Source organism: Arachis hypogaea, chromosome 15 (assembly GCF_003086295.3).
Source record: "Arachis hypogaea cultivar Tifrunner chromosome 15, arahy.Tifrunner.gnm2.J5K5, whole genome shotgun sequence".
Taxonomy (NCBI): Eukaryota; Viridiplantae; Streptophyta; class Magnoliopsida; order Fabales; family Fabaceae; genus Arachis; species Arachis hypogaea.
Window position 1 is genome coordinate 114,248,794 of NC_092050.1, and position 16,579 is coordinate 114,265,372.

Below are 16,579 nucleotides of genomic sequence, written 5' to 3' on the forward strand. Positions count from 1 at the left end.
GAAATGCCACAACAATTCATTCTGGAACTTGAATTGTTTGATGTATGGGGGATAGATTTTATGGGACCCTTTCCCACCTCATATTCAAATAATTACATTCTTGTAGCAGTAGACTATGTCTCCAAATGGGTTGAAGCAATAGCAACTCCAACCAATGATAATAAGGTAGTCATGAACTTCCTCAGAAAACACATTTTTTGCCGTTTTGGGGTTCCAAGAGCAATCATCAGTGATGGAGGAAGCCACTTCTGCAACAAACCATTAGAGGCATTGCTTCTAAAATATGGAGTCAAACACAAGGTAGCCACACCATACCATCCACAGACAAGTGGGCAAGCCGAAATATCTAATAGAGAACTCAAAAGAATCCTGGAAAAGACTGTGGGAATTTCAAGGAAAGACTGGTCGATTAAGCTAGATGATGCTCTTTGGGCATATAGGACAGCTTTCAAAACACCAATTGTAATGTCCCCTTACCAACTAGTATATGGAAAAGCTTGCCATTTGCCACTGGAGTTGGAGCACAAGGCATTCTGGGCCTTGAAAATCTTGAACTTGGACAGCAAAGCTGCTGGAGAAAGAAGGATGTTGCAAATTCAAGAGTTGGAAGAATTCAGAGCTGAAGCTTATGAGAATGCCAAAATTTACAAAGAAAGAGCAAAGAAGAAGCATGACAGCAACATAGCCCCAAGGAAATTTGAAGAAGGACAAAAAGTATTGCTCTACAATTCTAGGCTGAAGCTATTTCCAGGGAAGCTAAAATCAAGGTGGTCTGGACCATTCCTTGTCACCAAGGTCTCCCAATATGGACAAGTAGAAATCATGGAAGAAAAGTCACAACGAACCTTCACTGTGAACGGTCAAAGACTCAAACATTACTTGGGAGATGTGGAGGAGAAGGACAAGGTTAAATATCACCTCAACTGAGGAAGACAACCGTCAAGCTAATGACGTTAAAGAAGCGCTTGTTGGGAGGCAACCCAACCTGAGGTAATACCCCTTTGCTGTTTCTTTTATTTGTTTCAATAAAAAGGGTGAAGTAGTTTCTGTGCATTGCAAAGAATTAAGTTTGGTGTTTCACACCAAACAATGAATTCGTGGATCAATAATTCAAAGGGGAATGTGTGACCCTAAGTTTGGTGTTCCACCATAAAGATCAACTGAACACAACAACCTTTGAATTATATGAAAGGAACAACCATTCTAAGCAATCACAGAAATGCTTAAAATCCTTAGCAGCAACTTCATTCCAAGGAGAACTCAAGGATTCAAAGAACAGAGAAGTAAGTAGGAGACTAAGTTTGGTGTTCACACACCAACTTAAGACTCAGACACTTGCCCATACATAGTTGAGCTAACCACTCAAGTGCTTGAGAAGCAAGCAACTTCATCACTCTTTACAGGAAAGGAAACAAGGATCTTAGAAAGAACATGAAGCAACAACTAGGAGAAGAAGGAGAAATCAAATTGTTTCCTGGCAACAAAGAGAAAACAAGAAATTTCACAAGGTGGTGTTGTTCCTTGACAATTCTTTAAAAAGGGCAAACAAAAGCATGCTTGTTCTGGTTTAAACTGTAATTGTTGAATCTTTCTGGAATGTGAAGTTACTAGTATGTTTGTCTGTTTATTGCTTTGAATAAAGTGAATGCCTAGATGTTTGGATATAACTTCACCTTCTTAAACAAATGCTTGCCATGCTTGTTCTGTTTCCAAAAATAAAAGAAAAGTTTGAACAAAAGTAACTTGGCTCAATTAGTGACAAATCAAGTAGAATTAAGTGGTGGTATGCATGCTTGATTGTTTAGTCAGATCACTGGAAATAGAGTGTAGAATTATCATTTTTTGTGTAGAATTTGAAAACTGTCTATGGATCTTGATGAATAAATGTCTTTGGCCATGAAAAAGAAAGAAAAAGAAGAAGAAAAAGCCACTGAAAAAAGGGCAACCAAAAAGCAAAAAAAAAAAAATTGAGAAAATAAGCTAGGCACTAATGGTTTGAACTTCTGAGACAAATGTCTATGGTGTTTATGTATTAAGGATATGCTTGGATGAATAGGTTCTGAGGAGTGTTTCAACACTTGGTAACTTGGGTTAACTAACCCGGGATTATCAACCAAAAGTCCATTATCAAGAGCAACCTAAATACAAAACATTTAGTCACACAAAGAGGTGCTGGGCACCAATGTCTCAAGAAGAAATGTGAACTAAAATGCCTGGAGTGGATATGTGTAGTGCATTGATAAGAAAAAGAAAATGCCAAAGGCTTGTGCAACACATGACACTAAGCAAACAAGGAGCAAAGGAGCTCTAAGAAAAAGAAAAGAGAAGCAAAGAAGAGAAAAGTGCCAAGGACATAAGAATAACAAGAGGCCATAGCAGTGTTTGATGGATGCAATGAAAAAGTGATAATCTTACCTGATAAGAATGAAAAAGTGATGCTGCAACTTTTTGCATAAAACCCTTCTGATGAACTTCAAATGCTTGCTAATATAGCCAATGTAATTGCTTTCTGTTTCATACTTTCTTCTCAAATAACTCAGGACTTGCTTAGGGACAAGCAAGTATTAAGTTTGGTGTTGTGATGCCAAGGCATCTTAGGCTAGTTTCACTAGCATTTTTTTTGTTAGTTTTAGTTGTTTTATGCATTTTCTTGAGCTTAAAGTAACCAAGAATGGTTAAATGAATAACAAAGCAATGAACCATCCAAACAGTATGATTTTTGATGCAAATTCCATGAGTTTTTAGTTATATTACTTAAATGCTATGAATGGAAGATTTCTCATGAAATTTTGCAAGACTTTGATGCAATTGTTTGGATGATTTCAGGGAAGAAGAGGCTAGGCAAGGAAGCAACAAAATCAATAAAGGAAGCTTGAATATCACATGTGGAGTTTAAGTTCCAGTTTAAGCTTAAACTGGAACTTAAACTACCAAGCCATATAAAGCTGGAAATGGCGTTTAAGTTCCAGTTTAAGCCTAAACTGGAGCTTAAACGCCAGAATCATGAAGGCTAGGAAATGCTGGAACTGGCGTTTAACCTCCAGTTTAACCTTAAACTGGAAGTTAAACGCCAGAATGAGAATTTCACCATGGGAGCATTTCCACGTTTAAGCTCCAGTTTAACCTTAAACTGGAGCTTAAACGTGTTCGACACAAAGTCTCACCAAAGAAGCATTTCCACGTTTAACCTCCAGTTTAACCTTAAACTGGAGGTTAAATGCCAGAAGTAAGAAAGGCACCAGGAGCATTTCCACGTTTAAGCTCCAGTTTAACCTTAAACTGGAGCTTAAACGTGTTCGACTGTTTCTCCCCTCCAGGGTTGCTTTCTTCATTTCCACGTTTAAGTTTCAGTTTAACCTTAAACTGAAGCTTAAACGTGTTCGACTATTTCTCCCCTCCAGGGTTGTTTTCTTCATTTCCACGTTTAAGCTTCAGTTTAACCTTAAACTGAAGCTTAAACGTGTTCGACCCAATTGCTCCTCCAGGGTTGCTTTCTTCATTTCCACGTTTAAGCTTCAGTTCAACCTTAAACTGAAGCTTAAACGTGTTCGACATTTCACACTCCTGGGTTGCTTTCTTCCATTTCCACGTTTAAGTTTCAGTTTAACCTTAAACTGAAACTTAAACTTCAACTTAAACGCCACTTTTTGAAAGAGGTTTCTGGGCCACATCTCCCTCTCCCTCTCCATACTTCTTCTTCTTCTTCTTCTATTCTTTTGTTTATTGCTCGAGGGCGAGCAATATTCTAAGTTTGGTGTGGTAAAAGCATAAGCTTTTTGTTTTTACATTACCATTGATGGCACCTAAGACCGGAGAATCCTCTAGAAGAGGGAAAGGGAAGATAAAAGCCTCCACATCCGAGTCATGGAAGATGGAAAGGTTCATCTCCAAAGCCCATCAAGACCACTTCTATGATGTTGTGGCCAAGAAGAAGGTGATCCCTGAGGTCCCTTTTAAACTCAAAAGAAATGAGTATCCGGAGATCCGACATGAAATTCAAAGAAGAGGTTGGGAAGTTCTAACAAATCCCATCCAACAAGTCGGCATCCTAATGGTTCAAGAGTTCTATGCCAATGCATGGATCACCAAGAACCATGATCAAAGTAAGAACCCGGATCCAAAGAACTATGTTACAATGGTTCGGGGGAAATACTTAGATTTTAGTCCGGAGAATGTGAGGTTGGCGTTCAACTTGCCATACATGGAAGAGAACGCACGCCCCTACACAAGGAGAGTCAACTTTGATCAAAGGTTGGACCAAGTCCTTATGGACATATGTGTAGAAGGAGCTCAATGGAAGATTGACTCCAAAGGCAAGCCGGTTCAACTAAGAAGATTGGACCTCAAGCCTATAGCTAGAGGATGGTTGGAGTTTATTCAATGCTCAATCATTCCCACTAGCAACCGGTCTGAAGTTACTATAGACCAGGCCATCATGATCCATAGCATCATGATTGGAGAAGAGGTGGAAGTTCATGAGATTATACCTCAAGAACTCTACAAGGTGGCTGACAAATCCTCCACCATGGCAAGGCTAGCCTTTCCTCACCTCATTTGCCACCTATGCAATTCAGCTGGAATTGACATAGAGGGAGATATCCTCATCAAAGAGGACAAGCCCATCACTAAGAAAAAGATGGAGCAAGCAAGAGAGCCCAGTCATGGAGCTCCAGAGGCGCAAGAAGCTCACTTCCATGAGATCCCTGAGATGCCTCAAATGCACTTTCCTCCACAAAACTATTGGGAGCAAATCAACACCTCCCTAGGAGAATTGAGTTCCAATATGGGACAACTAAGGGTGGAACATCAAGAGCACTCCATCATGCTCCATGAAATAAGAGAAGATCAAAAAGCAATGAGGGAGGAGCAACAAAGACAAGGAAGAGACATAGAAGAGCTCAAGGACATCATTGGTTCCTCAAGAAGGAAACGCCACCATCACTAAGGTGGATTCATTCCTTGTTCTTATTTCTTCTGTTTTTCGTTTTCTATGTTTTGTGCTTATCTGTGTTTGTGTCTTCATTACATGATCATTAGTAGTTAGTAACTTTGTCTTAAAGTTATGAATGTCCTATGAATCCATCACCTCTCTTAAATGAAAAATGTTTTAATTCAAAAGAACAAGAAGTACATGAGTTTCAAATTTATCCTTGAACTTAGCTTAATTATATTGATGTGGTGACAATGCTTCTTGTTTTCTGAATGTATGCTTGAACAGTGCATATGTCTTTTGAAGTTGTTGTTTAAGAATGTTAAATATGTTGGCTCTTGAAAGAATGATGACTAGGAGACATGTTATTTGATAATCTGAAAAATCATAAAAATGATTCTTGAAGCAAGAAAAAGCAGCAAAGAACAAAGCTTGCAGAAAAAAAAAAAAAAGAGAAAAAAATAGGCGAAAAAAAAAATAAAAATAGAAAGAAAAAGAAAAAGCAAGCAGAAAAAGCCAATAACCCTTAAAACCAAAAGGCAAGGGCAAATAAAAAGGATCCCAAGGCTTTGAGCATCAGTGGATAGGAGGGCCTGAAGGAATAAAATCCTAGTCTAAGCGGCTAAACCAAGCTGTCCCTAACCATGTGCTTGTGGCGTGTAGGTGTCAAGTGAAAACTTGAGACTGAGCGGTTAAAGTCAAGGTCCAAAGCAAACAAAGAGTGTGCTTAAGAACCCTGGACACCTCTAATTGGGGACTTTAGTAAAGCTGAGTCACAATCTGAAAAGGTTCACCCAATTATGTGTCTGTGGCACTTATGTATCCGGTGGTAATACTGGAAAACAAAGTGCTTAGGACCACGGCCAAGACTCATAAAGAAGCTGTGTTCAAGAATCATCATACTGAACTAGGAGAGTCAATAACACTATTCGAAATCTGAAATTCCTATAGATGCCAATCATTCTAAACTTCAATGGATAGAGTGAGATGCCAAAACTATTCAAGAGGCAAAAAGCTATAAGTCCCGCTCATATGATTGAAGCTCTGTTTCATTGATAGTTTGGAATTTATAGTACATTCTCTTCTTTTTATCCTATTTTGATTTTCAGTTGCTTGGGGACAAGCAACAATTTAAGTTTGGTGTTGTGATGAGCGGATAATTTATACGCTTTTTGGCATTGTTTTAGTATGTTTTTAGTAGGATCTAGTTACTTTTAGGGATGTTTTCATAAGTTTTTATGTTAAATTCACATTTCTGGACTTTACTATGAGTTTGTGTGTTTTTCTGTGATTTCAGGTATTTTCTGGCTGAAATTGAGGGACTTGAGCAGAAATCAGATTCAGAGGTTGAAAAAGGACAACTGATGCTGTTGGATTCTGACCTCCCTGCACTCAAAGTGGATTTTCTGGAAAGTAGACATCCAGGGCTTTCCAGCAATATATAATAGTCCATACTTTGGCCAAGAATTGACGACGTAAACTGGCGTTCAACGCCAGCCTTCTGCCCAAATCTGGCGTCCAGCGCCAGAAAAGGATCCAAAACCAGAGTTGAACGCCCAAACTGGCACAGAAACTGGCGTTCAACTCCACAAATGGCCTCTGCACGTGCTACACTTAAGCTCAGCCCAAACACACACCAAGTGGGCCCCGGAAGTGGATTTATGCATCAATTACTTACTCATGTAAACCCTAGTGACTAGTTTATTATAAATAGGACCTCTTACTATTGTATTAGACGTCTTTTTGACCATCTTTGGATTCTGGATTGTATTTTGATCCTGTGATCACGTTTAGGGGGCTGGCCATCTCGGCCATGCCTGGACCTTCACTTATGTATTTTCATACGGTAGAGTTTCTACACTCCATAGATTAAGGTGTGGAGCTCTGCTGTTCCTCAAAGATTAATGCAAAGTACTACTGTTTTCTATTCAATTCTTCTTATTTCTCTTCTAAGATATCCATTCGCACCCAAGAACGTGATGAAGGTGATGATTATGTGTGACGCTCATCATCCTTCTCCCTTATGAACGCGTGCCTGACAAACACTTCTGTTCTACATGAATTAAGCTAGAATGAGTATCTCTTAGATCTCCTAACCAGAATCTTCGTGGCTTAAGCTAGAATGATGGCGGCATTCAAGAGAATCCGGAAAGTCTAAACCTTGTCTGTGGTATTCCGAGTAGGATTCAATGATTGAATGACTGTGACGAGCTTCAAACTCGCGAGTGCTGGGCGTTAGTGACAGACGCAAAAGGAGGGTGAATCCTATTCCAGCATGATAGAGAACCGACAGATGAATAGCCGTGCCGTGACAGGGTGCGTGAGCATATTATTCACTGAGAGGAGGGGATGTAGCCACTGACAACGGTGATGCCCTTGCATAAAGCCAGCCATGGAAAGGAATAAGACTGATTGGATGAAGATAGCAGGAAAGCAGAGGTTCAGAGGAACGAAAAGTACCTCCATTCGCTTATCTGAAATTCCTACCAATGATTTACATAAGTATCTCTATCCCTATTTTATTATAAAATATTCGAAAACACCATTATCACTTTATATCTGCCTGACTGAGATTTACAAGGTGACCATAGCTTGCTTCATACCAACAATCTCCGTGGGATTCGACCCTTACTCACGTAAGGTATTACTTGGACGGCCCAGTGCACTTGCTGGTTAGTTGTATCGAAGTTGTGACAATTATGTATTGAGATCAGAGCACTAAGTTGCTCACGTTGCCAGGGATTGTTTGAGCCTGGACATCACAATTTCGTGCACCACCTATGAAGAAGGGAGTTCTTGAAGTTGATACTCTGAATGCCATATTGGCTCAGAATAAAATATTGACTCAGCAAGTCAATATGATCTCTCAGAGTCTGCATGGAATGCAAGCTGCATCCAATAGTACTCAAGAGGCTTCTTATGAAGAAGAAGCTTATGATCCTGAGAACCCTGCAATAGCAGAGGTGAATTACTTAGGTGAACCTTATGGAAACACCTATAACTCATCATGGAGAAATCATCCAAATTTCTCATGGAAGGATCAAAAGCCTCAACAAGGCTTTAATAATGGTGGAAGAAACAGGTTTAGCAATAACAAGCCTTTTCCATCATCCACTCAGCAACAGACAGAGAACTCTGAACAAAATGCTTCTAATTTAGCAAATCTAGTCTCTGATCTATCTAAGGCCACTGTGAGTTTCATGAATGAAACCAGGTCTTCCATTAGAAATTTGGAAGCACAAGTAGGCCAGCTGAGTAAAAGGATCACTGAAATCCCTCCAAGTACTCTCCCAAGCAATACAGAAGAGAATCCAAAAGGAGAGTGCAAGGCCATTGACATAAGCACCATGGCCGAACCTGTGAGGAGAGGAGAGGATGTGAATCCCAAGGAGGAAGACCTCCTGGGACGTCCAGTGGTCAATAAGGAGCTTCCCTCTGAGGAACCAAAGGATTCTGAGGCTCATCTAGAGACCATAGAGATTCCATTGAACCTCCTTATACCCTTCATGAGCTCTGATGAGTATTCCTCTTCTGAAGAGAATGAGGATGTTACTGAAGAGCAAACTACCATGTTTCTTGGTGAAATCATGAAGCTGAATGCCAAATTATTTGGCATTGATACTTGGGAAGTTGAACCTCCCTTGTTTATCAATGAACTAAGTGATCTGGATCAACTGACATTGCCTCAGAAGAGACAGGATCCTGGAAAGTTCATAATACCCTGTACCATAGGCACCATGATCTTTAAGGCTCTGTGTGACCTTGGTTCAGGAATAAACCTCATGCCCCTCTCTGTAATAGAGAAACTGGGAATCTATGGGGTGCAAGCTGCTAGAATCTCATTAGAGATGGCAGACAACTCAAGAAAACAGGCTTATGGACAAGTAGAGGATGTGCTAGTAAAGGTTGAGGGCCTTTACATCCCTACTGATTTCATAGTCCTGGATACTGGAAAGGAAGAGGATGAATCCATCATCCTAGGAAGACCTTTCCTGGCCACAGCAAGAGCTGTGATTGATGTTGACAGAGGTGAAATAGTCCTTCAATGGAATGAGGACTCCCTTGTGTTTAAAACTCAAGGATCTCCCTCGGCAACCACGGAGAGGAAGCAGAAAAAGCTTCTCTCAAAGCAGAGTCAACCAGAGCCCCCACAGTCAAACTCTAAGTTTGGTGTTGGGAGGCCACAACCAAACTCTAAGTTTGGTATTGAACTCCCATATCCAAACTCTAAGTGTGGTGTTGGAGAGTCTCAACAAAGCTCTGCACATCTGTGAGGCTCCATGAGAGCCCACTGTCAAGCTATTGACATTAAAGAAGCGCTTGTTGGGAGGCAACCCAATTTCTATTTATCTGAGAGATCATATTGACTTGCTGAGTCAATATTTTATTCTGAGCTAATATGGCATTCAGAGTATCAACTTCAAGAACTCCCTTCTTCATAGGCGTCCCATTACTCACAGGATTCCTTTCAGAAGTGTACATGAACTGGTTATTAGCAACCATGTCAATGAGTTCTTGAGCTTCTGCAGGCGTTTTCTTTAGGTGAATGGATCCACCTGCAGAAGTGTCCAGTGACATCTTTGATAGCTCAGATAAACCATCATAGAATATATCTAGGATGGTCCATTCTGAAAGCATGTCAGAGGGACACTTTTTGGTCAACTGTTTGTATCTTTCCCAAGCTTCATTGAGGGATTCACCTTCTTTCTGTCTGAAAGTTTGAACATCAGCTCTAAGCTTGCTCAGCTTTTGAGGAGGAAAGTACTTGGCTAAGAAAGCCGTGACCAGCTTATCCCAAGAGTTCAGGCTGTCTTTGGATTGAGAATCCAACCATAATCTAGCTCTGTCTCTTACAGCAAAAGGGAAAAGCATGAGCCTGTAGACTTCAGGATCTACTCCATTAGTCTTAACAGTATCACATATCTGTAAGAATTTAGTTAAGAACTGAAAAGGATCTTCAGATGGAAGTCCATGAAACTTGCAGTTCTGCTGCATCAGAGAAACTAATTGAGGTTTCAGCTCAAAGTTGTTTGCTCCAATGACAGGAATGGAGATGCTTCTTCCATGTAAATTGGAATTAGGTGTAGTAAAGTCACCAAGCATCTTCTTTACATTATTATTATTTTCGGCTGCCATCTCCTCTTCCTGTTCGAAAATTTTTGAAAGGTTATCTCTGGATTGTTGTATTTTAGCTTCTCTTAGTTTCCTTTTCAGAGTCCTTTCAGGTTCTGGATCTGCTTCCACAAGAATGTTCTTATCCTTGCTCCTGCTCATATGACAAAGAAGAGGGCACAGAAAAATAATAATAATAATAGAGATCCTTTATACTACAGTATAGGGATCCCTGTGTGAGTAAAAGAAGAGGGGGAGACAAAGAATGTAATATAATACAAGAAACACAACTGTGAGGATGGCAGAGATGTGAGATGAGATGTTAGAATATGAATGAATAAATAGAATAAGATGGGGGAGGGATAATTTTCGAAAATTATTTTGAAAAAGAGTTAGTGATTTTCGAAAATGGTTTTTGAAAATTGTTAGTATTTTTTTTCGAAATTTTTTTTTAAATTAAAAATAAAAATAAGAATAATTAGTTAATTAAAAAGAAATTTTTGAAAAAGAGGGAAGATATTTTCGAAAATTGGAGAGTGAGAGTTAGTTAGGTAGTTTTGAAAAAGTTAAGAAACAAACAAAAAGTTAGTTAGTTAGTTGAAACAAATTTTGAAAAGATAAGAAGTTAGGAAGTTAGAAAAGATATTTTGAAAAGATATTTTTGAAAAAGATAAGATAAGAAGATATTTTTGAAAAGATATGATTGAAATTAGTTTTGAAAAAGATTTGATTTTTAAAATCACAATTAATGACTTGATTCACAAGAAATCACAAGATATGATTCTAGAACTTAAAGTTTGAATCTTTCTTAACAAGCAAGTAACAAACTTCAAATTTTTGAATCAAAACATTAATTGTTATTGTTATTTTCGAAAATTTGGTATAAAAATAAGAAAAAGATTTTTGAAAAATATTTTTGGAATTTTCGAAAATAACTAAGAATTTTGAAAAAGATTTGATTTTTGAAAAAGATTTTGAAAAAGATAAGATTTTCAAATTGAAAATTTGATTTGACTCATAAGAAACAACTTGATTTTTAAAAATTTTGAATAAGTCAACTCAAATTTTCGAATTTGATGAGAGAGAAAGGGAAAGATATTTTTTTTTTGATTTTTGAATTTTTATGATGAGAGAGAAAAACAACAAAAATACTCAATGCATGAAAATTTTGAATCAAAACAATGAATGCATGCATGAATGATATGAATGTCAAGATGAACACCAAGAACACTTTGAATGTCAAGATGAACATCAAGAACATATTTTTGAAAAATTTTTTATGCAAAGAAAACATGTAAGACACCAAACTTAGAAATCTTTCATGTTTAGACTCTAAGAAACGAAAAATGCACATGTAAAACAAGAAAAGACACAAAACATGCAAATGCAAAGATCAAACAAGAAGACTTACCAAGAACAACTTGAAGATCATGAAGAACACTATGAATGCATGAATTTTCGAAAAATGCAAGATGCACATGCAATTGACACCAAACTTATAACATGACACAAGACTCAAACAAGAAACACAAAAAATATTTTTGATTTTTATGATTTTTTTTAAAATTTTTTTGGATTTTTTTTTTCGAAAATTATATGAGAAGGAAAAAATAAGGATTCCAAAATTTTTAACATGAATTCCAGGAATCTTGCATTCTTAGTCTAAAGCTTCAGTCCAGGAATTAGACATGGCTCACTAGCCAGCCAAGCTTTCAATGAAAGCTCCGGTCCAAAACACTAGACATGGCCAATGGCCAGCCAAGCTTTAGCATGTAATTCAGACATGACATGCCTGACATACCCTACAGTCGTATAAGAGCTGATGGTTGGAAGCCTCAGTCCAAAAGAATTTAGACATGGCTTTACAGCCAGCCAGGCTTCACATGCTTCATGAAACACTATAATTCATTCTTTAAAAATTTTGAATAAATTTTTGAAAACATTTTTTTTTTATTATTATTTTTCGAAAACAGATGAGAAAATTTTAGAAATATTTTTGAAAAATTTTTGAAAATAAAATAAAAAGAAAATTACCTAATCTGAGCAACAGGATGAACCGTCAAATGTCCAGGCTCGAACAATCCCTGGCAACGTGAGCAACTTGGTACGCGTAATCGTGATTACACTTTAATTATGTAAAATTCATGGCTCTTTCTTTCCCTGGCAATGGCGCCAAGAACATGGTGCCAATAACATGGTTCACAACTTCGATACGACTAACCAGCAAGTGCACTGGGCTGTCCAAGTAATACCTACGTGAGTAAGGGTCGAATCCCACGGAGATTGTTGGTATGAAGCAAACTATGGTCACCTTGCAAATCTCAGTCAGGCAGATATAAATTGATAATGATGTTTTCGAATAATAAATAATAGAATAGGGATAGAGGTACTTATGTAAATCATTGGTAGGAATTTCAGATAAGCGAATGGAGATGCTTTTCGTTCCTCTGAACCTCTGCTTTCCTGCTATCTTCATCCAATCAGTCTTACTCCTTTCCATGGCTGGTTGTATGTGATACATCACCACTGTCAATGGCTACTTTCGGTCATCTCTCGGGAAAATGATCCAATGCCCTGTCACGGCACGGCTAATCGTCTGGAGGCATCACCCTTGCCAATGGCTTCATCTTATCCTCTCAGTGAATAATATGCTCACGCACCCTGTCACGGCACGGCTATTCATCTGTCCGTTCTCGATCATGCTGGAAGGATTTACTATCCTTTTGCGTCTGTCACTAACGCCCTGCAATCGCGAGTTAGGAGCTCGTCACAGTCATTCAATCATTGAATCCTACTCAGAATACCACAGACAAGGTTTAGACCTTCCGGATTCTCTTGAATGCCGCCATCATTCTAGCTTACACCACAAAGATTCTGGTTAGGAGATCTAAGAGATATTCATTCTAGCTTATTTCATGTAGAACGGAAGTGTTTGTCAGGCACGTGTTCATAGGGGAGAATGGTGATGAGCGTCACACATAATCATCACCTTCATCACGTTCTTGGGTGCGACTGGATATCTTAGAAGCGAAATAAGATGAATTGAATAGAAAATAGTAGTACTTTGCATTAATCTTTGAGGAACAGCAGAGCTCCACACCTTAATCTATGGAGTGTAGAAACTCTACCGTTGAAAATACATAAGTAAAAGGTCCAGGCATGGCCGAGATGGCCAGCCCCCTAAAACGTGATCAATAGTCTCCTAAGATGAACAATGAATTAAAACTGAGACCAAAGATACATAATACAATAGTAAAAGGTCCTATTTATAATAAACTAGCTACTAGGGAGAAGTAAGTAATTGATGCATAAATCCACTTCCGGGGCCCACTTGGTGTGTGCTTGGGCTGGGCTTTGAGTGTTACACGTGTAGAGGTCCTCCTTGGAGTTGAACGTCAGCTTTTGTGCCAGTTTGGGCGTTCAACTCTGGTTTTGGCTCCTTTTCTGGCGCTGGACGCCAGATTTGGGTAGAAATCTGGCGTTGAACGCCAGTTTACGTCATCTATACTTGGCCAAAGTATGGACTATTATACATTGCTGAAAAGCCCTGGATGTCTACTTTCCAACGCAATTGGAAGCGCGCCATTTCGAGTTCTGTAGCTCCAGAAAATCCACTTTGAGTGCAGGAAGGTCAGAATCCAACAGCATCAGCAGTCCTTCTTCAACCTCTGAATCTGATTTTTGCTCAAGTCCCTCAATTTCAGTCAGAAAATACCTGAAATCACAGAAAAACACACAATCTCATAGTAAAGTCCAGAAATGTGAATTTAACATAAAAACTAATGAAAACATCCCTAAAAGTAACTAGATCCTACTAAAAACATACTAAAAACAATGTCAAAAAGCATATAAATTATCCGCTCATCACTTAAAACCAAAAGGCAAGGGCAAATAACGGTTCATCTTGTTTCTCAGATTAGGTAATTTTCTTTTTGTTTTCTTTTCAAAAATATTTCTAAAATTTTCTCATCTGTTTTCGAAAAAAAATAAAAAATGTTTTCAAAAAAATTTTTATTCAAAATTTTTAAGAATGAATTCTAGTGTTTCATGAAGCATGTGAAGCCTGGCTGGCTGTAAAGCCATGTCTAAATTTATTTGGACTGAGGCTTGCAATTTGTTATCAAGAGCAATATACTCTGGTGTTAAATGCTGAAGCTTGGCTGGCCATTGGCCATGTCTAGTGTTTTGGACTGAAGCCTTCATTGAAAGCTTGGCTGGCTAGTGAGCCATGTCTAATTCCTGGAATGAAGCTTTAGACTAACAATGCAAGATTCCTGGAATTCATGTTAAAAATTTTGGAATCCTTATTTTTCTTTTTCATATAATTTTCGAAAAAAATCCAAAAAAATTAGAAAATCATAAAAATCAAAAATATTTTTCTGTTTCTTGTTTGAGTCTTGAGTCATGTTATAAGTTTGGTGTCACTTGCATATGCATCTTGTATTTTTCGAAAATTTCATGCATTCATAGTGTTCTTCATGATCTTCAAGTTGTTCTTGGTAAGTCTTCTTGTTTGATCTTGATGATTTTTTGTTTTGTGTCTTTTCATGTTAATCATATGCATTCTTGAATTCTTAGTGCCTAAGCATTAAAGAATTCTATGTTTGGTGTCTTACATGTTTTCTTTGCATTAAAAATTTTTCAAAAATGTGTCTATGATGTTCATCTTGACATTCAAAGTGTTCTTGGTGTTCATCTTGACATTCATATCATTTATACATGCATTCATTGTTTTGATTCAAAATTTTCATGCATTGAGTCTTTTTGTTGTTTTTTCTCTCTCATCATAAAAATTCAAAAATCAAAAAATATCTTTCCCTTTTTTTCTCTCATCAAATTCGAAAATTTGAGTTGACTTTTTCAAAAGTTTTAAAAATCAAATTGTTTCTCATGAATCAAATCAAATTTTCAATTTGAAAATCTTATCTTTTTCAAAATCTTTTTCAAAAATCAAATCTTTTTCAAAATTCTTAGTTATTTTCGAAAATTCCAAAAATATTTTTCAAAAATCTTTTTCTTATTTTTAAATCAAATTTTCGAAAATAACATAATCAAATTAATGTTTTGATTTAAAAATTTGAAGTTTGTTACTTGCTTGTTAAGAAAGATTCAAACTTTAAATTCTAGAATCATATCTTGTGATTTCTTGTGAATCAAGTCATTAATTGAGATTTTAAAAATCAAATCTTTTTCAAAATTAGTTTCTAAAATATCTTCTTATCTTATCTCTTTCAAAAATATCTTTTCTAACTTCCTAACTTCTTATCTTTTCAAAATTTGTTTCAACTAACTAACTAACTTTTTGTTTGTTTCTTAACTTTTTCAAAACTACCTAACTAACTCTGTCTCTCTAATTTTCGAAAATATCTTCCCTCTTTTTCAAAAATTTCTTTTTAATTTGCTAATTATTCTTATTTTTATTTTTAATTTCAAAAACCATTTTCGAAAATCACTAACTCTTTTTCAAAAATATTTTCGAAAATTCTCCCTCTCCCATCTCATTCTATTTATTCATTCATATCCTAACATCTCATCTCACACCTCTGCCATCCTCACAGTTGTGTTTCTTCCATTATATTACATTCTTTGTCTCCCCCTCTTCTTTTACTCACACAGGGATCCCTATACTGTGGTATAAAGGATCTCTATTATTATTATTATTTTTCTGTGCCCTCTTCTTTGTCATATGAGCAGGAGCAAGGATAAGAACATTCTTGTGGAAGCAGATCCAGAACCTGAAAGGACTCTGAAAAGGAAACTAAGAGAAGCTAAAATACAACAATCCAGAGATAACCTTTCAGAAATTTTCGAACAGGAAGAGGAGATGGCAGCCGAAAATAATAATAATGTAAGGAAGATGCTTGGTGACTTTACTGCACCTAATTCCAATTTACATGGAAGAAGCATCTCCATTCCTGCCATTGGAGCAAACAACTTTGAGCTGAAACCTCAATTAGTTTCTCTGATGCAGCAGAACTGCAAGTTTCATGGACTTCCATCTGAAGATCCTTTTCAGTTCTTAACTGAATTCTTGCAGATATGTGATACTGTTAAGACTAATGGAGTAGATCCTGAAGTCTACAGGCTCATGCTTTTCCCTTTTGCTGTAAGAGACAGAGCTAGATTATGGTTGGATTCTCAACCCAAAAACAGCCTGAACTCTTGGGATAAGCTGGTCACGGCTTTCTTAGCCAAGTACTTTCCTCCTCAAAAGCTGAGCAAGCTTAGAGCTGATGTTCAAACCTTCAGACAGAAAGAAGGTGAATCCCTCTATGAAGCTTGGGAAAGATACAAACAATTGACTAAAAAGTGTCCCTCTGACATGCTTTCAGAATGGACCATCCTGGATATATTCTATGATGGTTTATCTGAGCTATCAAAGATGTCACTGGACACTTCTGCAGGTGGATCCATTCAACTAAAGAAAACGCCTGCAGAAGCTCAAGAACTCATTGACATGGTTGCTAATAACCAGTTCATGTACACTTCTGAAAGGAATCCTGTGAGTAATGGGACGCCTATGAAGAAGGGAGTTCT

The 16,579-nt window shown here is 37.5% G+C and overlaps 2 non-coding genes across 2 annotated transcripts; one reads left to right on the plus strand and one right to left on the minus strand.

Moving 5' to 3' along the window:
* Positions 1-9,562: 9,562 nt before the first annotated feature.
* Positions 9,563-9,670, plus strand: LOC112753194 (small nucleolar RNA R71). Its single transcript, XR_003177588.1, has one exon. It is a non-coding gene; the product is annotated as a small nucleolar RNA R71 (small nucleolar RNA).
* A 6,592-nt stretch (positions 9,671-16,262) lies between these two features.
* Positions 16,263-16,370, minus strand: LOC112753129 (small nucleolar RNA R71). Its single transcript, XR_003177527.1, has one exon. It is a non-coding gene; the product is annotated as a small nucleolar RNA R71 (small nucleolar RNA).
* Between the last annotated feature and the right edge of the window lie 209 nt (positions 16,371-16,579).